Below are 24125 nucleotides of genomic sequence, written 5' to 3'. Positions count from 1 at the left end.
CAGCACGGAGGCTATAACTAAGCATGGAGAAAAGAGAACCAGAAGGAAACTTAAGAGAAGTTTGCAACGTGGACAGGAATGGCTCTGGGAATAAGAAGTTATCTGAATTGTGAGGCTTGATTAGGGAAGCTGAACCTGAGAAGAGGGAAACACTTTGAGGCAACAATAGGAGGAAGGAATAGCCTTTCAAAACAATATACAGTCTATCCTTAAATAATGATTTTTAAGAATTAAAATCTAAAGACTCCAAATCATTTGCTTACCCTTTATTTGTCCCTCTCAGTGTGCCAGACATGTCCATCTAGCACCAACTATGGGGTATAGTAGGCGCAGTGTGGTTCAATAGTCTGTCCCTGGGATTACGCAGCACCACCTCCCCTGATGCCAGACCTCATTGTCTCCTGAGCTGACTCTTTAACAGCTTCCCCCTCATTCACACTAAATGTTTTTACCATACTTTTTTCCAGTAATTTTCTTGGCCTTATGGAATTATATGTGTAATTTGTAGATTTGTTTTTAGTTGTCCCTTCTATTCTTTAAATTTTTAAAAATCATCATTTACCAATATTTCCTATGGACCAAAAAAGTAAAAAAAAAAGAAAAGTAGTTAACGGAGCCTATCTCAGACTCCTTTCTCACCAAACTCCTGGGAGTTTTGACAATCTCATTTCCTAATTAATCTTGGTATTGCTCAAGCACTATGATTGTATTTCTACCATTTCCTCACATTCTACACATCTGCACTGATTGAAGTCCTACAAAACTTAACAAAAGTATCACCACTTCTATGAAGCTTTCCTGGGTTTCCCAAGACCTCCAAACAACTCTGTCAATTTTATCATGTGACCTATTATGCTGACAGACGCATGTGGATTCCCATCTGCATGGTTATGTGTGTAAAAGTGAGGTCGCAGCTTCCTTTTGCTCTATTCCTCTCTGCATGTAGCACAGTGCTTTGCACTCAGTATTTGATAAGCATTTTCTATCACATCTCCTCCTTCAAATAGATTTCACAGAAAAAAAAATGTGCCTTATGTATGTTACAAAATAGATCATTAAATTTGGCACATGTCACTTTGCTTCTAAAAGAAACAAACAGTTTCCCTTTAGAACATCTTATTCTGGGCTGGTTGTCATGGCCAACAGAATCATAAGAGAGCTACTAAAGGCTTCAACAAGAAACACGTCTAATTCACTTTCCTGATGGGGAAGTTATACAGAGAATTACCGCCTGATGAGAATATGCATGCTTCCTCTGAGCCAGATATTTGTGAGGAGCTCTTTACTTATAGTCTTTTGGGGACTTAGAAGAGAAAACAGGACCAAAGAATGTTTATATCTAAGGTAGATTAAATTATCCTACTTTGGAAATGAGGGAAAAAATGTAAGTATTAACAAAACTAGGACAAAAGGAGTAGTTAACATTTACTAAGCACTTCCCAAGTTCTGGGAATTTTGGTAAGCATCTAATACCAGTTTTCAGATGACATTCCTTTACTCAATTACAACACTGGCAGTCTATACAGATCCTGGGACTTCTAGGCCTCCAAAATCACCTAAGCCAACAGCCATAATAAACACTTTATACATATATGCGGATAGGTATATCTATATAGATATCCATATATCTCTAGATAGGTAGATAGGAGTTGGCTTATATGATTTTATGTATTATCATGTTTCTCTGGATAACCCTGCCTACTACGTACACAGTTAATATTGCTAATTTTTTAAATGTTTATTTATTATTGAGACAGAGAGAAACAGAGCATGAGTGGGGGAGGGTCAGAGAGAGAGGGAGACAGAATCCGAAGCAGGCTCCAGGCTCTAAGCTGTCAGCAAAGAGCCTGACGTGGGGCTCGAACCCACAAATCATAAGATCATGACCTGTGCCAAAGTCGGACACTTAACCAACTGAGCCACCCAGGAGTCCCTGCTAGTTTTTTTTTTTTTTTTTTTTTAATTTTAGCTCAAATTATGATTCTGAGTGGTCTCTCAAAACGTTTTCCATCTTCATTGAGATATAATTGAAAAATAATGTTGTGTGTGTTTAAGGTAATTTGATAAAGGTCTATGTTGTTAAATGATTACCACAGTAAGTTAACACCTCCATCACCTCACGTAATTATCTTTTGTGTGTGTGTATGGTAAGAGCATTTAAGAGCTCTCTCAGCAACTTTCAAGTATATAATACAGTATGGTTAACTGTAGTTGCCATGTTGTATATTATATCATATATTCACCTTATGAACTGGAAGTTTACATCTTTTGCTTCATCAACATCTTCCCATTCTCCCCTCCCCCAAACCTCTGAAAACCACCATTCTATTCTGTCTACAAGGACAGCTTTCTTAGGTTCCACAGAGAAGTGGCATCCCATTAGTTTTGGCATGTTTTATTTCCAATTTTGCTTAAGATTAAAAAAAAATATATTACTTAGGAATTCTTCCTTGATCCATTGGTGGTTCAGGAGTGTATTGTTTAATTTACCCTTATTTGTGAAATTTTCAGTTTTTCTCCTTTAATAAATTTCTAGTTTCACACCATTGTGATCACAAAAATTCTTAATACAATTTCAGTCTTAAAGATACTAAGACGTGCTTTGTGAGCTAATATGTGAGCTATCTTAGAGAATGCTCTGTGTGTATTTGGGAAGAGTGTGCATTCTATGGATGCTGGATAGAATGTTCAGTAAATACCTGTTAAGTCTATTTGGTCTAAAGTAGAATTCAAGTCCAATGTTTCCTTATTGATTTTCTGTCTTGGATAATCTATCGTTTGTTGAAAGTTGGGTTATTAAAGTTCCTAACAAATATTGTACTGTTTTCTATTTCTGCCTTCAGGACTATTTGCCTAATATATTTATTAGTGTTCCTTAAAATCTTTCATTGCTGTCTTCACATTTGAAGGAGCAGTCACCTCCTCCATTCTATACTGACTGGGTTTGTAGAGAAATACCTTCGGCCAACCGTACTAGGGATTCTGGAACTGTCTCAGACTTCTTCTATGAGTATGCTTGTCCCATACTTCTTGTTCCCTCTTCTGTCAGAATTCTTACATTTGTATGCCTTTTCTTGATCTTGCAAGGCCTCGAGGTGCTGACAGCCTCCCTTTTGCCTTCCTGAGGTCAATGTAAATGTTCCATTTTGTGGTGTCTCCCAGGCCCGCAGAGTCAGGCTGACTTTCTGTGAGGCTTTCCTAGGGGCCTGAGGGAAGGCCCCCTGACGACGTCTGTGATTAGTCATCTCTGAGTCCTCTCTGATGCCCTCTGGAGCTCTATCTCCCACTCTCCCATCTGTTTCCGTCCCGTTACGCAACAGACCTCAGTATTCTGCACAGAGCTAGGGAAAAAAGTGGGCCTTTCTAGCAGTTGCCTGCACAGTTGGGGAAGCCTAGCACTCGCTCACACACTTTTGCTTTCCTTGGTGGGAGAAATCATGGCCTGAGAAATTCTCCCTTGGCACTGAGCTCCCCAGCTTGGCAGCGGGGTGATAGAGATCAAGGGATACCGTTGATACACCCTCTTCAATGTACCCAATCTCGGATATTTTTTCTTCAATAGTATCCTAGAACTTCTTTGCTAGACTCGTGAACTTCCACAAGAACTATTGTCCATGGGTAATTTTCTAAACCTGTGCTCTTTTTAGAAGAGATGGTAGAAAACTCTTATTTCACCATGAGATGACATCATTCTCAATATGGTTTTGATTTGCATTTTCTTAATGCAAATTTTAACTGTGTTTTTTGGTAATTTGCTTATTTTCTTCGAGGAAATAAGTATACTTTTCTGATTTTTTACGGAGTTATGTATTTTTTTATTATTGAGGTGAAAGAGTTCTTTATATATTCTTGATACAAATCCTTTATTAGATACAAGTTGAAATAGTCTTCTCATTGTGCGGGTTATTTTCTCACTTTCTCTATTTTTTCATTTAGAGCAAACATGATTTCAATTCTGAAGAAGTCCAATTCATCTATTTTTCTTTTTTCACTCATGCTTCTGTGCTATACTTCAGGAAGCACTGGCTAAACCATGGTCACTCATATTCTTTTCTCTTTTTTGGCTTTCATATGTATGTTTATGATCCATTTGACACCATTTTTGCAGATGATCTAGCCAGGAGGAATTGGGTAATTCAGTATAAAAAAGAATGCCAAGTTTGAGTTTCATGAATAACCATGAACCATCATAATAAGTCAGAAGACAAATTTCCCATACACACACTGTGGGAAGTCCCTCACATTTCATTTACATTTATCACAAACACAGCACATTTAACAGCTGTCTGCCTGTGACACGCAGATCTCAGGACATGGGAATTCATTAAAATCCATAGTAAGTTTATATTTTTTCAGAATCACTAACTTTAATCACTATATATATATATATATCACTATATATATATAACTTTTATCACTAATATAATTCGTGCCTTCTTTTAATCATCATATCTTTAACCTCAAGTGACCCTCTTTCCTAATTTTTCCAATTAATGCCCAAATATTGTTCCATTTAAAAAATGTCTTAGGGACTCCTGGATGACTCAACCGGTTAAGTGTCTGACTCTTGATTTCAGTTCAGGTCATGACTCATGGTTCTTGAGTTCAAGCTCCACATCAGACTCTGCACTAACAGTACAGAGCCTGCTTGGGGTTCTCTCTTTCCTTTTCTCTCTGCCCCTCTCCTACTCACTCTTTCTCTCTTTCTCTTTCTCAAAATAAATAAATAAACTTTAAAAAAAAGTCTTAAATCCCTACTGTGTTCCAAAGTACAATGTTAGCTGAATGAGACGAGCAGAGGAGACAAGACGTTCAAGAAAAGTAGTATGTGCAATCAAATGCGGTTAATTTCTAAAATAAGGGTGTACTCATAGATAGAAAGTGGTTTAGGACAAAGAGTAATTCATTCTGTTCGACTCAATTTCCTCTTCTTCCAGTATTAATTTAGGCCTTCATGAACTGTGTTATATTTGAATTATAATAGCACGTATAAATACTGATCAACTGTACTATGTATTTCTGAAGATAATTAGCTGGAAAGAAGGAGGCAGTGAGATAACAGCAGAAACAAAGGAAGTGGTAATAAGCATGGGGTGACAGGGAGCCATAACAGGTGTCTGTAGACACCTGGGGCTCATTTATATTAACTGCATTCCTAGCCAACTAGTGCACTGAGAGTGGACTTAGATACAAAATATCTCAGGAAACTATAATAAGCCACAGAACTGGGACTTCATTCAGCTCTAATGTGTTATATCTCCCAAGAACACTGCATCTGAAAACAGAGATGAAATAAGTCTAAGAATGAAGCTCCAAATATGAAAGGTGCAGACATGAGGCTTAGAAGATTTTGCTTACTCTTTATAATTTTTGTTGCTTTGGTTTGTTTGGCCCCTCCCCTCAAATACTACAGATCAGCACCACTCACCCTATACCTTATCTTGCTTTGCATAGAAACATCCCTCCATCCTAGGGATCACACTGTTGACAGAGTTATTATTATGCAAAAGGCAAGGATGTAGCAATATTTTCCACCTTTATATGGATCATTAAAGGTCTTCACATTTGGAAACAGCTCTTTTATTTTTCCAAATGCTCCTAGTGAGACAGGCAACACAGATTTACAGAGCAATGTGGCATTATTTTACATTTCATTTTCTTTAGGTGTGATAGCAACTTCTTAGAAACTTTTTCCCCTGGTAAGAAAGGACAACTTTGTCTTAGTAGCTACTTGGGTTGCCTTAGAAACCATTGTTCTGTCTGAAAAGAATAGTTTTATCTTTAGAGAGAGTGTCTCACAATATAGTGGGTTATAATATTTCATGACAAAGAAGGCAGGAAAATAATTATATTTTCCATTCTGGGGAAGGAACAAGGCTCGGATGACAAAATTCAGTTTCAGAAAGGCAGAAAATGATGTTTCTCTAAAGACAAGCTCCCAAAAGTGTATTCAGCAATTATCACTGAGGAAGGGATCCTTAGAGTATTTACCGAAGCCAATTTAGATACAGGGTATGTGGAAGAATGTGCTTCTTTCTGGGAACAATTTTAGACTTTGTATGTGAGAGACATCCTGGTAAATGTGATGAAAACTATTGGTCCTCTCTCCAGAAAAAAAGCATATGCATTTCAGCACCTAAGAATCTGAATATCATTTGAGTCATCTGAAAAACACCACCTAAATCCCTTGAATGAATCCTGGATTCAAAATACTGGATCTAGACTATATCACAATGAGGGCAATCCTTAGATTATTGGGTTAATGTAAGGTTATATGAAGAACTGATAAATATCTTAGGGTTTTAGCTTAAAAATGGAAAATTCAGGGGCACCTGGGCAGCTCAGTTGGTTGAGCGTCCAACTCTTGGTTTCGGCTTGGGTCATGATGTCATAGTTTCATGAGTTCAAGCCCTACATCGGGCTCCAAGCTGACAGTGCAGAGCCTCCTTNCATGCTAAATAACTTTAAATTATAAAAGGACTAGTTCATGAAATTTACATGGGTTCATCCCTAAATGCAAGTCAAGATGGTAAATAATCACAGTTCACATTTATCAAGTGCTTATACTGTGCCAGGTAACATTCTAAGTGTTTTACATATATTATTATTATTATTATTATTATTATTTATTATTATTATTTACATTCACAAAAATTCTGAAAGATTCTGTGTCATGAGAAAGAAAAGCAACTTGTTTAAGAATTTGCACCGAGGGGCGCCTGGGTGGCTCAGTCAGCTAAGCCTCGGACTTTGGCTCAGATCATGATCTCATAGCTGGTGAGTTTGAGCCCTGCAACCAGCTCTGTGCTAACAGCTCAGAGCCTGGAGCCTGCTTCAGATTCTGTGTCTCCCTCTCTTTCCACACTTCCCCTACTCATGCTCTGTCTCTGTCTCTCTCTCTCTCAAAAATAAATGAACATTAAAAAAAGTAAACGTAAAAAAGATTCTGCACCAAGAAAGGCACAGTGGCATGATTCCTAATGAAAGAACTGGCTTAGAGAGACTATGATAACACCATCTTCTGCTGTACATCCTCAAGAGTAAGATGTGTGGTGGACAAAATTTTTACTCAATATAATGTTTGATTATAATTAGGCTGTCTCACGACAATTTTCTTTTCAAACACTGTCATGCTTCTCATGTTAATATTACGCTAAAATTGTTAGGAAGAATTCACTTATTATCTAAGTTCTGAATACCAGTGTAAGAATAAAGAAGTTTGTTCTAATAAGTGATCTCAGGAGATCATGACCTGGATTGAAATCCAGAGTTGGATGCTACATTGACTGACCAACCAGGCATCCCTACCAGTTCAGTTATTTTTTAATTTTTTTAATGTTTATTTATTTTTGAGGAAGCGAGTGAGAGAGACAGTGTGACCAGAGAAAGGGCAGAAAGAGAAGGAGACACAAAATCCGAAGCATCACGGGACCTGATGCAGGGCTTTAACTCACAAACCATGAGATCATGACCTGAGCCAAAGTTGGATGCTCAACTGACTGAGCCACCCTGGTGCTTCACCAGTCAAGTTTTTTTTTTAAAGGCTATGTCAATTCACTGTATTTTTTAAGTTCATTTTTGGTAATTGTATGTATCTGCATATTCGCATATTAAAATATATTGTCATACAATTCTTTTCAGAGTATTCTCTTGCTTTATATTTTTACTATCTTGTGGCATTTGTAGTTACATCCTCCTTTTCATTAATGATATAGATTCTTTTAGTCATTTTCTTGACCAATAGCGTCAGAATCTATTTCATTAGATTTGGTAATTTATTAGTGTTTATTATTATTATTATTATTGCTTTCTTTCTAATTTCTTTTTTGTCTAATACTTCTCGGATTTAATTTATTTTTCTTTACTATCTTTTTAAGTTGCATGCTTGGCTTATTAATGCTAATCTTTTATTTTATTTTATTTTTAATTTTTAAAATTTTTATTAATCTTTGTGTGTGTGTGAGAGAGACAGAGACAGAGACAGAGAAAGAGTTAGAGCAGGGGAGGGACAGCGAGAGAGGGAGACATAGAATCCGAAGCAGGCTCCAGGCTCCAAGTTGTCAGCACAGAGCCCAATGCAGTGCTTGAACTCACAAACCACGAGTTCATGACATGAGCCAAAGTCAGATGCTTAACCGATGGACTCACCTAGGTGCCCCTTAGCTAATCTTTTTAATATAAGAATTGAAAAATAACTTTCTCTTGGACTATTTTTATAGTTATATTATACTACTACTATTTTTATTATGCTTCAGTTTAAATATTTTAAAACTTTCATCTTATTTCTTCTCTAACCAGTGAGTTATTCAGAAGTGTTTATATGTGAACAAAAATATATTTTTGCTATTGACTTATTGCTTAAGAATCAGAGACTATGGCAGGTTACCAATTTTATTTTGTAGCCAAAATCAGTTTGTATTCTGTAATTGTTGGGTGAAGAGGTCAACACTTGCTTATTGAATTAACTTTGTTTACTGTGTTTTTAAAATAGTGNCGTGTTAGATACCTAGACTCATCTGCTGTATCTCAAACTCTAATAGCCATTCTGCTTTATAATTTATAATGCTATTTTACTGATTCATGTATGTTTAGAATCATTACTTATCCTTGGAACTGAGTATTTCCATATTAAATAAAGATTTTCTCGGGACACCTGGGTGGCTCAGTCAGTTAAGTGTCCAACTGTGGCTCAGGTCATGATCTCATGGTTTGTGAGACAGAAACCTGGGTTGGGCTCTGTGCTGATAGCTGGAAGCCTGGAGCCTCCTTTGGATTCTGTGTCTCCCTCTCTTTCTGCCCCTTCTCCTATTTGTACTTTGTCTCTCTCTCTCTCTCCTTCTCAAAAATAAATTATAAACATTAAAAAAATTTTTAATAAAGATTTTCTCTGTTAATGATTTTTGTCTTAAATATATTCTTGTCTGATATTAATATAGTACTACAATTTTACTGTATTTTAGTGTTTTACTGTTATAGCTATTTTTCTTCTATGCTTTTATATTCAATGTCTTTGTGTACTCATAGCATATATTTGTACTTTTAATTGGCAATATTATGGATGCTTTAAATGGATTTTTTAGCCCATTTACATTCATTGTGATGACATATTTGGGTTTACTTATACAATGCTAATATTTACTTAATGTGCTGCAAAGCCTTAGAGTTTGTAGAGTATTATTACCACTGCTTTCATTACATGTTTTATAACCCAGAGACAGTCTAGAGGTAGAAATATTTCCTTACTGTTCCTCTTATCACCTTCAGCCCACATCTTCACTGTGAATGGAGCCCCTCTGGGCATCCCAGCTTTATTCAAGGGCTTACTAAGTTTAGCAGCTGGGCCCATGGCCTAGACCATCTATGTGCCAGTTAACTTCGTATGTGGCATTTGCTCCAAGGATATTCTTGACTTCAAATTCATTTAAAAATTTTGTTTTGATTGTTTATTTGCCCTTGGGAATTGATTTTCTCTCTTGAGAAACTGAAAAGCATTTTAAAGAGATATGTGTTATAATTTAAGAAAATCTAAATGTATTGAGCAGAAGAATTTTACTGAATATAATCTGTCACATGGCCAGAAGTAGAATTCCATCTGCTACTGCCTCACTTTTCTTTGAATTCTTTTTACAGACCATATCTGCCCCACACAAAAACACTTTCTAACCCAAAGTCATTACTTTACTCCATACTACATTGCTTTCATAGGAACTAGGAACAGACAACGGCATATGAAATCCAATGACAAAATCTGCAATAGATAACCTGTATAATTGTATTTACTATCAACCTGCAGAAAACGTAAGCCTTTTGGCTAGTGTTGACCTAACATTTTGGTTAGGAAATTTATGATTTTTTGTAGATAGAATGACTGATAACTTAGTTTATTAAAAGGACATGAAATGAGACTTGACCTATATGTCTGGTCCTTGGACGTATGCTCTCTGTTGTCATTTATGTGCCATTTGTAATACATGTGTAGAGTTGGGAAAATCAACCTTAAGGTCTTAATTTTGCATATTTGAATCACTGTGGGTCTTTAAAAAAAAGATACAATTCTTAAACTCCATCTCCAAATATTCTGAATAAATTTTTCAGAAATAGAGAGCCCAGAAACAGAATATTCAAGGGAATGGCATGATTGTAGGTCATTTTTACAAGCTTCATAGTTGAGTCTATTATCATATAGGATTAAAAATCACTGATTTAAGCAACTCATCTGGGGCTTCTCTTCAAAGAGAACTGTGGACTTAGATAATTAGTAAGATAACTTCCTACTCCTGTATATTATCATTTTTTTCAGATTCTTATAGAGCTTTATAATTTGAACAAAGCTTTGAATAAAAGATAATTTGGTATCAGAAACCCACTGGGTCTCTTTCAAATCTTTCCTCTATAAAGCTATGCCTCTTTCTCCTGTGCTCCTGTTTCAGAGCATACTGACATTTGTCCTCAACTGGTATGAACCTTACTCTGTTCTAAGCCTAAGGCTAGGACATGTATACATGATCAGAAAGGAATAATTGAGGATTAAAAGAATGAAGGATATTATTTTTTTTAATTAAGCTAATAGTATACATATCAAGGGCTCTTGGCTTCTTATGATTGCTATTTAGGGGCACCTGGGTGGCTCAGTTGTTTAAGCCTCTGACTCTTGATTTCATCTCAGGTCATGATCTCACAGTACATGGGTTCAAGCCCTAAATGGGGCTTGTGCTGGCAGTATAGAGCCTTCTTGGGATTATCTTTCTCCCTGTCTCTCTGCCCCTCCTTTTCTTGCACGCACTCTCTCTCAAAATAAAAAATTAAAAATATTGTTATTTATATACAATCTGAGAAAAAGAAATCACTTTTTTTCTCCCCATGTATTTAAGGTGCTGTTATATGAAATTAATAAATTTGTCATCTTTATTAATTTATCAGTATTATTAAAAAGGAACACTAAATCATTTTTCTTCTTTCTCTGTGAAAAAATAAATAGGACGGGGCTAGATTCCATGATATTTGAGGAAGTAATCAATACAGAGATTTAAGGCATGATTTATGTCCATAAATGTTCTAATTGCATTACTAGGCTGTGTTATAAGTATCAAGAATAAGGGTTAAGACTTATCCCCATTTACATTCTGCCTAACTCACTGTCATTTTGATTCCCTCCTCGGGATTATGAAAGATCATACAAGAACAAACTGAGGCAACTATAATTTGACTGTCATACAAAGGTATCCCTGGAATATACAATGTCTTCAATTTTGTGTTAGTTTCATGGGAATTCATATTCTTTGAAAGGAATTGTTTAAGAGTAAGACACCTATGAGCAGATAAGTCATCAGGCTGTCTTCAGGAACATTTGCAATGTTCATTTAGAAGTGACAAAGGATTCCATAAAGATAAAAGCATAAGGATTTTTCTTGTCATCAATATTGAACTGTATTACAGTACTAAATTCAGCAGCACATGCAATTTGGGACATTAATGATTCATAACTTGGCTTGATTATATTTAGTATCATTTTTCATAGTATCTCAGTCTCTGCAGCCTAGAAGGTTTAACTCCTCTAAAAATAGATGGTTTCTTCACACAAAATAATAAAACAGAATTAGAACAAAGATATTTAATCCATCTGCATGGGCTTTATTTCAGAGTATAGTATCAATGAACCCAGACTGGTGATCAAAAATCAAGTTTACAATAGAGAAGATGTTTATCCCTAAGGGCACATGAATACACAAAATGGAGTTTCTAGAGGATCATTTCTAGATCAATTGGGATCAGCATTTTAACAAACTATTTAGAAGAATATGTACACAAAAATTAAGGATGATGATAAACAGAATGCAGATATGATAATTTAGAAAACTACTCATTAGAATACAAGCTATAACTTGATTTTCTTATATATAAAATTGGAATGGTAATCATAACTAGATCAATTGGCTATCAGAATAAAATGAAATATCAGGTATAAAACCTTTAGAACAATGGCTGGGACATAAATACTAACAGTTAGTAGTAGTGGTGGTGGGAGGGATATGAAAGGAAAGTGCTTTTTCATTTGAGATCCAAGTATGGGCTTGATGGAAACTCCCTCAAACTGTAAGTAATCCTTTTTGAACACACACCTTTTTCGAAGGAGAGGGTCCAAATCCTCTCTCATTCTCTAAGTGTCAGTGGTCTCAAAATACTAAAACAAAAGAAAACCTTGATGTATTATCTCATGATGCTATATCAAGTTTAAAGTGGAAAATAAATGTACATTTAAGATGCTTAATTTAATAACTTTGTAAGAAAACTACTTCTTAAAAAAATCTCAGAATTGTCAAATAAATTAAAATTATCAGCCACAAAAGTGAACAGAAATGCTTGTAGCTTATATCCTAGGAACAAAAACCAGATACCTAGTACTACTTTCAAACATGCAGCATATGAGTTCTTAGTGACAAAGACATTCATAACCAAAATGCAGAGAGAACAGAGCTTGGGAAAGAGTCCTTTGTTTTGAAGCAGAAGCCTTGAACTATCTCTCAGCTAATCTACAATCTTGGGCAAGTGACTCAGTATATCAGACGCTCAATTTATCTCAAAAACCAAATTAAAATAAACTGAGCCACATCTCCCTCACGAGGTTCTAAGAATAAAACAAGTGAGAATATATATGAATATTTTATAAGACTAGTAAATACGGGAAAATAGGGATTTTTGTCATTAACAGTTATAGCACAATATGCCCATTTTTTTTCCACACAAAGGCCAACAGAATGTAATAATTCCTTGAATTATGGGTATCAGATAGATGTAGTTTAATCTTGCTCTCCTATATATCAGCAATGCAATCTTAGCAAAATTACTTAAATTTCTTCTAAGCCTTAATTAGATCACACGTTAAATGGGGGCAATAATAACATATAATAAATAGGATTGCATTATATGAGGAGTAGTGCATATATATTTAGAAAATACATATTACCTGGTATTATCTTTATTGTCCTTATGCAGAAATATCTTGCAACTGTATCTAGTCTAGTTTCTTTATCTAGAAGAGATTAGGTTACTACTCAAAAGGGTATTGTGAAGATCAAACACGAACAGATGATGGGAAAGCACTGTACTAACATGGGAAGCAGTGAAGGGAATTACTATATTTTAAGCACATGTGACTAGAAATTTCAAGCAGAGCAATTCATATTCCAAATCATTTAGCTTCAAAATGATGACCCACAAGTTGCATCTATTTTTACAGATAAAGACACTGGGATGATCATAATGGAAGTAATTTGGCCAAATCTGGAGTTTAAAATTCTCTCTCTCTCCTCAAGACCTGAATCCATTCCCTGTGAGGTAAAGCATCCTGTGTTTCCAGTTACATGATGTCCTGTTGGAGACATTATTTTCCCACAGGTCATTTTTAAAGTAGAGCAGTGTCCTCCTGGCATTTTATACACAGCCCTGATCATTATCTTAGAATACCACACTTCTGTTCTCGTTTCATAGGTCTTTGGTTAAAAAATGGCCTTCTTTAACAGCTTCTTGGGTCTCAGACAATCCATAAATACCAGCTGGAAGGTGTATACATCATCCCATCTCTTCAGAAGCCTTAGCCAACACCCTATTCATTCAGAGTCACCTCCTCTTGTCCAAGTAGACCTAAAACCTATGCGTTTTATGTCTACCTTTATGTCTAAAAACCTTGTGCATTCAGACATAAACCTCTTATTTACTATAGCTTAGTAAGTCAATTAACTAGAATTTTGTATGCTTATGTCTATAAAGAAAAACAAGAAAAATGATATATAAGGTATATAATTTTAAGAAATCTTCTACTCTCTATCAAGAAGTGTCAGAGGACAGGGAATGTAGGGTAGGACACAGAGGCAAATTAGATAGGATGGACATAGAAGGATTTAAATTCTACCCACCATTCTTGATCAGTTCACAAGCTTTCACTAGTTGGTGTTTACTTTTTTTTTTTTACTGTTGATGCTATCATCATTATTATTAATTTTATATTGAAAGACATGGAAGGTCATAAAAATCCCAAGTAGAGTTAAAGAAAAGTTTTTTAATCATTTGAGAGTTAGTGGCCAACATGATGTCCAGAGATATTTTAGTGTTCATTTTCTAACAAGGATCTTCTCAAAGAAACCTTAATACAAGAATAAAAAAAAATGATAATCAACATTGATATATTTTTACCATCTAACCTTAGACTTCATGCAACTTTTTTCCATTTTCCCAGTAATATCATTATAAAACCTTCTAGTCTAGAAGTATATTTTGCATGGGTTTTCAGGTTTCTTTAGTTTCCTTCAATCATCTCAACACTTCAAAATTTTTGAAGATTATAAACCAGTTATTTTGTAGAATGTCTCTTATCTTGGGCTTGTCTGGTATTTCCTTTTGTTAAGATTAAAGACTACTTTGAAAGAAAGATCACAGAGATATTGCTGTGTTTTTCTAATTGCATTCTATAAAATGACACATGAATTTGATATGCCCCTTTATGGTGATATTACCTTTGATTCTAGGCTTCTCTGCTATAAAATTACCTTTTTCTTCTTTTGTAAATAATAAGTATTTTGGGGAGAAGGATTTCAGGACTATGTAAATGTCCCAATTCTCAAACTTCTCATCATCCATCCATTCTTCCATCCTTCCTTTCCTTCCTCTCCCTTCCTCTCCTTTTCTTTCTTTCTGTCTGTCTGTCTTTCTTTCTTTCTTTCTTTCTTTCTTTCTTTCTTTCTTTATGATAAACATAGCATATTTTTTATATAAGTAATTCATGCTCATTGTAAAAAAGGCAAAAATATATATAAAACAAAATAAATATACTGGGAATTCTGCTGCTATTATGGGGCCACCATGAACATAATGGTAAGCATTCTTTTGCTGACTCAATAATTTCAGCAGTCTCTTTGGGCTGAACACTTGGGTCTTTCAGATCCCCTCCCTTTCTTTCCCTTCCCTCGTCTTCTGCCCCCACCCCCATTTTTCCTTTTCCCATACTAGTATGTTTTCATGGTTTCCTACTACTTTAATGGATTATACTCTACTACTATCATTATTTATTTTGTTGCTACATTTGTCCCACATTTGGCCAGCTGACCTATTCACACAGGCTTCTGTGTGCTTTCTCATGCCTGAGTCATTATTTGAGCAACTTTTTATTTATCAGCACAAAGAGATGTTACAAGTTCACCTTGTATTTCCCCTACCTCAGCACTGTAATTAGTTATTTCTCCAAGGAATCTTAATTCTTTATACTGGAAAATAGTATCTAAAAAATGAGATCTGGGTTTTAGGTGGGCTATAGCTTTTGGTGTATCACTGATCCCAAGCCCTTTTGGTGGTAGCGCTAGGGGACATATACATTATATAGGACATACTTACAAAAATGTACATTATATATATATATATACACTTGCACATGGTCCTATTCCAATTATAATTAAACATTACAGGTTCCATTCTTTTCCATCTCAGACAGTAAGAAACCTGCCTCCCTTTAACTTATATATTTAACTATTTGAGCAAGGCCCCTGTATATGGGCAATCTCCTACTATAATTGTTGCCTTCTACAGGAGACGTCCTCATTCCACACAAGTTCCAATATCCTGTACTTGCTCACCTCCTACTTGCTCCCCACTACCCTCTTTTCTTGCCTCAGGCTCCAATCCCCTATCCTTTACTTTGGGATAATCCACATCAACCTCCTTGGTCTCTATCAAGTTTCATACAATTTCACCTCACTAACTGGGAAACCAGATTTTTAAGTACTACATTTTCAACCTATTTAATGTTTCTTTAAATACTATTTACAGTAACCAAGATTGAAGGCTTGATAATTATTGACAATATTAACAAACGTGGCCACTTAGTGAGTGCTTACTATAGGATTGGCAATGGGGTAAACCCGCTATCCATTTTCTCACCTAATCCTCATCAGTGCTTAAATCACATACTTATTGTTAACATCATCATCTATATGATTTTGAGAAAATCCATGCTAAGTAACTCATGCATGATGCCTATAGCCTTAGCCCTTTGAAAGGTGAATACCTAGAATTTCAACCCAATGCTGATCACAAAGTACATGTTAATAACTAAAGCAATATTGAAGGTGCCACATGGCCTATGCATTCCTATCTGGAGGGCGATATAACCTAGTTAAGATTTCTTTTATCTTTCTTCAAAATTTCAGAGATAAATTTTTATGAATAGCTTTTTGACTGATAACTCATACGTATTTTTAGCAAAAGTAAATTACTAAGCTTTATAATAGGTAAACATCCAATTAGAAGCTTAATAAATATCAATAAAATACACATTACTTTGGCACCAAATATGCAGAAATCCATTCTATATTAAGGAATTTAAGATATTGATGTTGCTAATGCCAAACTTCACAATAGTTACATTTCTCAGGCTTTTCTCTGCTAGGAGTATAAAATATCAGGGGCAATGAGGTTTAATGTATAATAAAATGGGCATTAAGAAACTTGGATCCTGATCTAGCTCTGCAAATTTTTGACTCTGTTACCATATGCAAGCCATTTTCACTCCCTAAGCCTTAATTTTACTATCTGCAAACTGGAAAATTTGAATTTGATAATAAAAGTATGTTGTAGCTTTAAAATTCCAACATTTAATAAAATGTAAAATTTTACTAAGTATAAAAGAGGTGACACTTTAAAGAACCATAAATGTATGTTATTAATGCAGATACTTTTTTCTCTTTATGAGATAGTAACCCATTTTCCAGTGTGTCTCTTCAAAAAGAAAGTGAGGTAGACCACAATAGTTGTTTCCATCCTACTGGGATTGGTGGAAGTAGTCAGCTGTGTCATATGTCCCTAAATTGAATTCTTGCTGAATGCAGTAAACACCTATGTGAGGGGTGCCATGAGTATGCAGTGGTTCTTCTATTTGTCTGCACAGTGAATTCAAGTGTGAGGAAGCTTTCAAAAACTACTGGCGTCTGAGCTCCGTCACCTACAATTCTGATTCACTTGTTCCAGAGTAAAGCCCAGAAATGAACTGCTCTCTCCCACTCTCTCTTTTCCTAAGTAAAAGTGCCCCAAATGATTCCAAATGACATTCAAGTTTGAGAACCTCTGCGTTAGAGTGAAATGAATCTTTGCTTGTGGCTGTCTAACTAGGAAACCAGAATAGAGCCTCAACCTTTGCAGAGGTTTGGTGAATATTACCTTTCGGAATACTCTCTTATTCTACCATTACTGAGTTTTCCCCATTTCTCCAATTTGATAATTAGATACAATTTGCCAGTTTACAACAAAGGGTTCTATTATTATGATTTCTATTCTAAATAATTATAAATACTTTTAGGTTTTTTTTCTTGTGTCATTGTATTAATTTCTCTCTTGCTGATAATGGCTATAACCAAAAGATTACAGCACATTATTACAAGGTATTATTTAGGGATTGATCCCTGGTTCAACTGATTCTTTTTACAGTTAAGGTAAATGAAGTCAAGGAGGTGAAATGATTCGTCCAAGTCACTCAATGAGTTTGTCAGAACTAAAAACAGAACTGGAATCCAGATCTCTGGCTTCCAAGTTGAGTGTTCTCTCCATTAAACCATAGTCATGATATAAGATACTAAAGTACAACCAATTCACTCATTCAACCAATTCATTTTATTTATTCATATTTAAATTCTAACAATATTATTGTAAATATTTTCAAAACTTTTCTTTTAGAAATTACAGTAAGGCAGAAACATATTCTAATTTTATTTTTTCTAATTATATACAGAATTTTGTTTAAACCAAAATATATTTTTCGATCTTTACTAGCCATGGATTCTAATGACTTTGCATGATTTGCCATTTTTGCATATTCAAAGTTATGTTCCACTCCTTTTGAATGAAAAAATATTGCATCCTTAACAATAAATTGTCGAAAACTAAGTTATGGTATAAAGTGTTCTATTTTGTATTTCCAAAGCATGTTTTCTTGAAATGGGGAATACCTACTTAGGAAAATAATAGCTGTTATATTTATCACAACATCTGTTTCATTACGTTAAACACACATTAATTCCCTATGAGTGGGCAAAATAACTTGTTATTTATTATTTCATTTTTCTTTTGCTTGGGGGCCAAGGTTTATTGTAAAGGATAATACGATCATTTTATAAGTCCATGCCAAGTCAACTGATAACACTCTAGTGTGGAATTTCCTCTAATATTTTGTTTAAATTCATTTCTCAAGGTCCATTTCCTCAATAATGGCTTTCGTTACCCCATAGACAGATTTGATTTCTCTTTCATTCTATTACATATAGCAAGTACTCTGTTGTATCGTATCCAATTCTATTGAAGTAAAAGCTTTTAAGGGATGGACACATTCATATTTTATGTATGCATTCATTTATTAATTCTACACATATTTATCTTACATCTGATATATGCCTTCTGTTAGTATAGGCACTAGAGATGTATCAAGACATATGCTGACACACTCCTCATTGAGACTACCTTCTATTGCGGTTTCTTGATCTCTTCCCAGAATCCTGAATGCCAGCATGCACACAACACACACATTATTATACCAAAGATTTATGCATGTTAGACACTGTTTTAGCAGACAGAAAAAAGGGAAAAGAAATAGTTTTACTTTAGTTTTTTTCCAGCACTATTCAAAGACCTCTTCTCACAACTAGTTTTCTCTCTTTAGAAGATAACAGGTGCATACAACAGCAATAAATTCTTACATTCTTCAAAAGACATGCTACAATTTCATAGAAAACATGTCTGTGCTTAACTACTAGTCCTAAAATCTTCTCTATTTTAAAGTTTATTTATTTTGAGAGAGAGAGAAAGAAGAGACAGATACAGAGAGAAAGAAAGCACAAGGGAGGGGCAGAGAGACAGGGAGAGAGAATTTCAAGCAGGTACTGTGCTGTCATCTTAGAGCCTGATCAGGGCCCAAACTCATGAACTGCGAGATGATGATATGAGCTGAAATCAAGAGTTGAATGCTTACCTAAATGAGCTACCCAGGTGTCCCCCTAAACTCTTCTTTATGTCTAATCTTAAGAAATAGTCTGTTATTAACACTACAAGTTTCTTGAATAGTTAAGATCATTAATTTATCTCCTAAATTTTCTTTTTTTTAAAAGATATGTACTATGGTATCTATTCTTTCTTTTAAAGAATATATACTGTGCATCTTGTTCTGGCTTCCTAAAGTGAGCTTCGGATGTTTTTCCAAAATTCCATCTTCGGAGATGTGAATCTTACTTAAGATACTAATTTTTCTCAAGAACAATGCCTACAGAAGTGACCCCATACAGGTTGCATGAATTCAATGCACCTTTTGAGTTTAACTCAAAGCATGAGCTGGGCATTATTCCACAATGACACAAGACACATGAATAAGATATTGTTTTGCTCCTGAGGAGTTTCTACTACTGGAGATGATATAGAAAGAATGGATCCCAATGTAACATGGTAAGTGCTAAGCAGTCAGCCCTTCATTTACTCAGTCCGAGAAAGTAATAACAGTTGTGAGAATAGGTCCGGAAACAGACCTCCTGAGTTTGACTTGAAGCTTTACTTCTTACAAATAGCAAGACTTCAGAGAGGTCACAAAGTTCCAGTTTATTCGTTTCTAAAATGGGGATAAATATAGTACCTACTTTTTAGAGCTGTGCATTTTTTGTTTAATTTAATGTTTCTATGCCCTTCATTACAATATCTGAGATATAATTAGCTTTCTATTAACTATTGCCATTTTTATTTTCTATGTGTCTTCTCTGTGTCATTCACTATGCCAAGTCCTATATATAGCCAGAGCAGTGAGGTCAAGTTGGCCTTGGACCTCAGTCAAGCTGCTATTAAAAGCAAATAAATGGTCAATTACAGTCTGATGTGAGAAGTTTTAGGTTATAAGAATTACTGGGACTGTGAAGTAAAGATACAAAAGAGAGCTTAATTCAAAAATAATGAAGAAAAATGGGGCTCTAAATGATGGAAATTGATGAGGAGGAAGTAACCCTTGAGATAAAATGTGAAGGCTACCAAAGTGTTTTAAATGAGAAAAAAAAAAAGAACACTTATGTTACAGAAGTAGTTCTGCAACAGAACTGAATACACAGGTTTTACCTTCTTTTTCATTTTTTTCTTTCAAAATTTATATTTAAATTATTTGAATGGCTTCAATTATCATTGACCAAATCAGATTTTTTTCCCTACTGGCTTTGTTAATTATTTTATTGAGTCTTTAAATCTATTTATTAACACATTACTACTACCTTATCTTCAGTGAGAAATCCAATTTACTCTAGGAAACACTAAAATGAAAAACACTTAAAATAATATACAAGTTTCATCTATCCACAAGTATGTCTCTAGGAATTTTGTGTCTGCTGTGAACTCTAGGCTGATCAAATCACAGGATCAAATCATACTCACTTAGAATATCATGAAATTCTCCTTAAAGGTGGCCCTACAGGGGTACCTGGGTGACTCATTCGCTTAAGCATCCAACTCTTGATTTTGGCTCAGGTCATAATCTCACGGTTTCTGAAAGCCCTGCATGGGGTCTGCACTGGCAGTGTGAAGTCTGCTTGGGATTCGGTCTCTCTCTCTCTCTCTCTCTGTCCCTTCCCCTCTCATTCTCTCTATCTCAAAATAAATAAATCAACTTTAAAAATTCTATTTAAAGGTGTCATTCCAATAAAGTAACGCACACGCTATCTAAAATTCTAGGCGATCAGGTTACTCTCTAGAAACTTTAACAACAGTCAAATATGCTTCTTTCATTTTGTTTGTAAAGTTTACCAACATTTCTCCTGATATATATGCATTCATTCCAGTATCTACCTGTTTCAGGAATGACCTCATCACAGCAATGACTATCATCAATTAACGCTAAGATTTAAGCCTCACTTCTCTTTGTGCAACTAGAAGTACTTTCAACGACTGATTCTGAAATTTAAAAACCTTTGTTTAAATTTTTTTTTTTTAATGTTTTATTTATTTCTAGGAGAGAGAGAGAGACAGCGTGAACAGGGGAGGGTCAGAGAGAGAGGGAGTCACAGACTGAAACAGGCTCCAGGCTCTGAGCCGGCAGTCAGCACAGAGCCCGACGCGGGGCTCGAACCCACGAACCGCGAGATCATGACCTAAGCGAAAGTCGGACGCTTAACCGACTAAGCCACCCAGGCGCCCCTAAAAACCTTTGTTTATAAAAGGAGAACGATGCTTCTTCCTACCTGTTATTTTTAAGATTTTTTCACTACCCTGGCATTTTCCATTTACTTTACTTCTAGCCTTTGTGCTAAGGTTTTGCTAAACATTCTAAGCCCTTCCCCTTCACTTTCTTATTTGCATCCCCTCTCCTATTTGCTCTCTGAAGCTGATTACTTAGCTGTACCTGCCTTCCATGGCTTCTCTTTTCATATTGAATAAAGTAGTTGAGAGTGCAGCTTTTTTTTTTTTTTTTTTCTCACAACAACCAGACAGCTCCTCCTAAAAGGAAACTAACAGGGCTTCATCATGCCAGAGCCTGTTTCTCTAAAATACACAGGAGGACCTATCAACATCCTTGCTCTTTCCCTCTGATTAGCTGTTGGAACCCAGGACCACTCATTATCTGTCCTACCTAAAGATCTCAGAGTTCCATTTCCCTCCTACTTGTGGCTCTGTATAAATCTTAAGTAAAAAACAACACACATTAAACTAAAATGAAGCTAAAAGCAAATTGACTCCTTTATAGTTCTCTTGACCCTGAAGCCTACCAATAATGTTTCCAGCCCAGCTTGAAGGGCTCTTGGCAGCTGACTCCTCCACCTCTGGTTTAGGGAAAACAAATGTTGGCTTGACACTGAGATATCACAGTTTTGAATTTTGCTTTTCCATTCATTCAGATTATGACACATTCAGAAGCTTATAAAAATATACCCATCTACTAAGCAAGAATTGCAATATCAGAAGATAAGTCTTTTGCCACAGGGATGGTTACTGTGAAAAGTATCTGCAGGGCAGGTGATCAGTATTGTTTTTCCAATTACTAATTCTGAATTGGATTCTATTTTCCCATTCTAAATCTCTCTCAGGGGTGCCTGGGTGGCTCAGGTGGTTAAGCGGCCGACTATGGCTCATATCATGATCCTGCGGTTTGTGAGTTTGAGCCCCGCATCAGGCTCTGTGCTGACAGCTAAGAGCCTGGAGCCTGCTTTGGATTCTGTGTCTCCCTCTCTCTCTCCCCCTCCCCTGCTCACGCTCTGTCTCTCAAAAATAAATAAACATTAAAAAATTTAAATCTCTCTCAATGGTGAATTTTTATATGTCCAGTGGGGTAGTAAACATAGTAAACTTCTAAAAAGGCCACATAAAAAATACCCTAAATTACCCAAAGCAGACTCTAGGCTGCTTATGGTTTTGAATATTAAAAACAAATCAATCAGGGGTGCCTGGGTGGCTCAGTCGGTTAGACGTCCGACTGCGGCTAAGGTCATGATCTCACAATTTGTGAGTTCGAGCCCTGAGTCAGGCTCTACGCTGACAGCTGGCTCAAAGCCTGGGGCCCGTTTTGGATTCTGTGTCTCCCTCTCTCTCTGACCTTCCCCTGCTCATGCTGTCTCTCTCTCTCAGAAATAAATTAAAAAAAACATTTAAAAAAAAACAAAAAAACCCCAAATCAATCATTCTATAATGTTTATGCATTTTGATCCAAATGCCCTGTCACTGTGAGAGATTAAAAAGTAAACATGACCTGGCAGAAAGGCAGAGGTGAAAAGTCATTATTAGATTTGGGTCTTGTGGCCAAATGTTATCCCTTTGTCTTCTTCACGTTAAATCATGAGGACATCACTCATCTATCATTGTAACTTTTCCTTTAATTCTTTTCAATTTTCTTTTCTTTCTTCCTTTTTTTGATTCTCCTAAAATTTGTGGAATTTGAGTACTAAAAACTGTAAGTTGCAGATGTATAGCACACTTTAAATGTCACTTAATGTGGTCCTCTCTCATGTATGGATCCCTGTGGAATCTCTTGTTTAAAGTGTGGGTATCTATTTCCATACTTCTCTGATTGTACCTCGTATTGATGGGTTATCCACAAAGCCTGGGTTTGGGTTTGAAAGGTAGTCACTAAGGATTGTCCATAGGCCATGTCTCTCAAGCATAGGCTAATAAATTAATATAGATAGAAACTACTGGATTTTTTGTTATAAATGCAGAGACCCAGATCCTATCCTCAGAGACAGTTGTTGATACCATTATAAGTCCTTGCATGTCTGGTTCCTACCTATCTCATCAATCTCAAACTACACCATGGCTATAAACCCTTCCTGGGCCAGCCATTCTGTCCTGCTATAATTCCTTTTGTCTGTTATGATCCCCCCGTTTTTTTTTAAGACCTTTGAATGTGCTGTTCCTCAAGAAAAACATGCTATGAATTATTTATTTCAGATATAATTCCACTGCCAGAATGTAAGAACAATGTAGGCAAGAATTCTGCCCTCACCACTGTTGGTAATAAACAAATAATATACAAAGTAATATTTTAGCTTTCCCACTGACCTTTTAGTTTGTCTATATATAAAATTAAAAAAAATATTTAAGTTCTCTTGGACCTCAAGAAGGTAGAAATCTACCTTGTTTTTCTCAGTATGACCTGTGAGTTCTGACTCACGCTGCTCTGACAAGTAATTATAGTTCCTAGCGTATTCATACTCCCTGGTGTTTAAATAGTACAAATCTAAGGTTCCTGACTTGAATATGCTATACAATACAAATTTATAAATTAATCATCCAATATTCCACACCATTTGTTTTAAAAAGTAATTAAACTCACTTAAGTATTTCTTTTGCATAATTGTATCCTTATTGGAGATTTTTATCAGTCTTCTAATTGAAAAAACAATGCCATTATAAAATGTATTAGGAGAATTCCATGTGATTTTGACATCCTTTTATGTCAAGATATTTTTAGTATGCTGAGTTGCACAATATGGACTACTCACTTACAATATGGACAATATGGACCACTCACTTAAGCATCAATATCAGAAGTCTGTGTGGTCCAGAAGTGGATATATATATACATATATATATATGTCAGTTTTCAATAGTTCTTTTTTTAATATTTATTTATTTTT

At 35.5% G+C, this 24125-nt stretch overlaps 1 protein-coding gene across 1 annotated transcript in view; it reads right to left on the bottom strand.

Moving 5' to 3' along the window:
- The window catches only part of LOC144234778 (leucine zipper protein 2-like), a gene marked incomplete at its 3' end in the record, with an annotated part of 391662 nt that overhangs the window by 87290 nt on the left and 280247 nt on the right, over window positions 1–24125 (bottom strand). The window lies entirely within an intron of this gene.

The sequence above is a fragment of the Crocuta crocuta genome, unplaced genomic scaffold, assembly GCF_008692635.1.
Source record: "Crocuta crocuta isolate KB4526 unplaced genomic scaffold, BGI_CrCroc_1.0 scaffold356, whole genome shotgun sequence".
NCBI lineage: Eukaryota > Metazoa > Chordata > Mammalia > Carnivora > Hyaenidae > Crocuta > Crocuta crocuta.
This window is presented reverse-complemented; position numbering and strand designations above follow the sequence as displayed.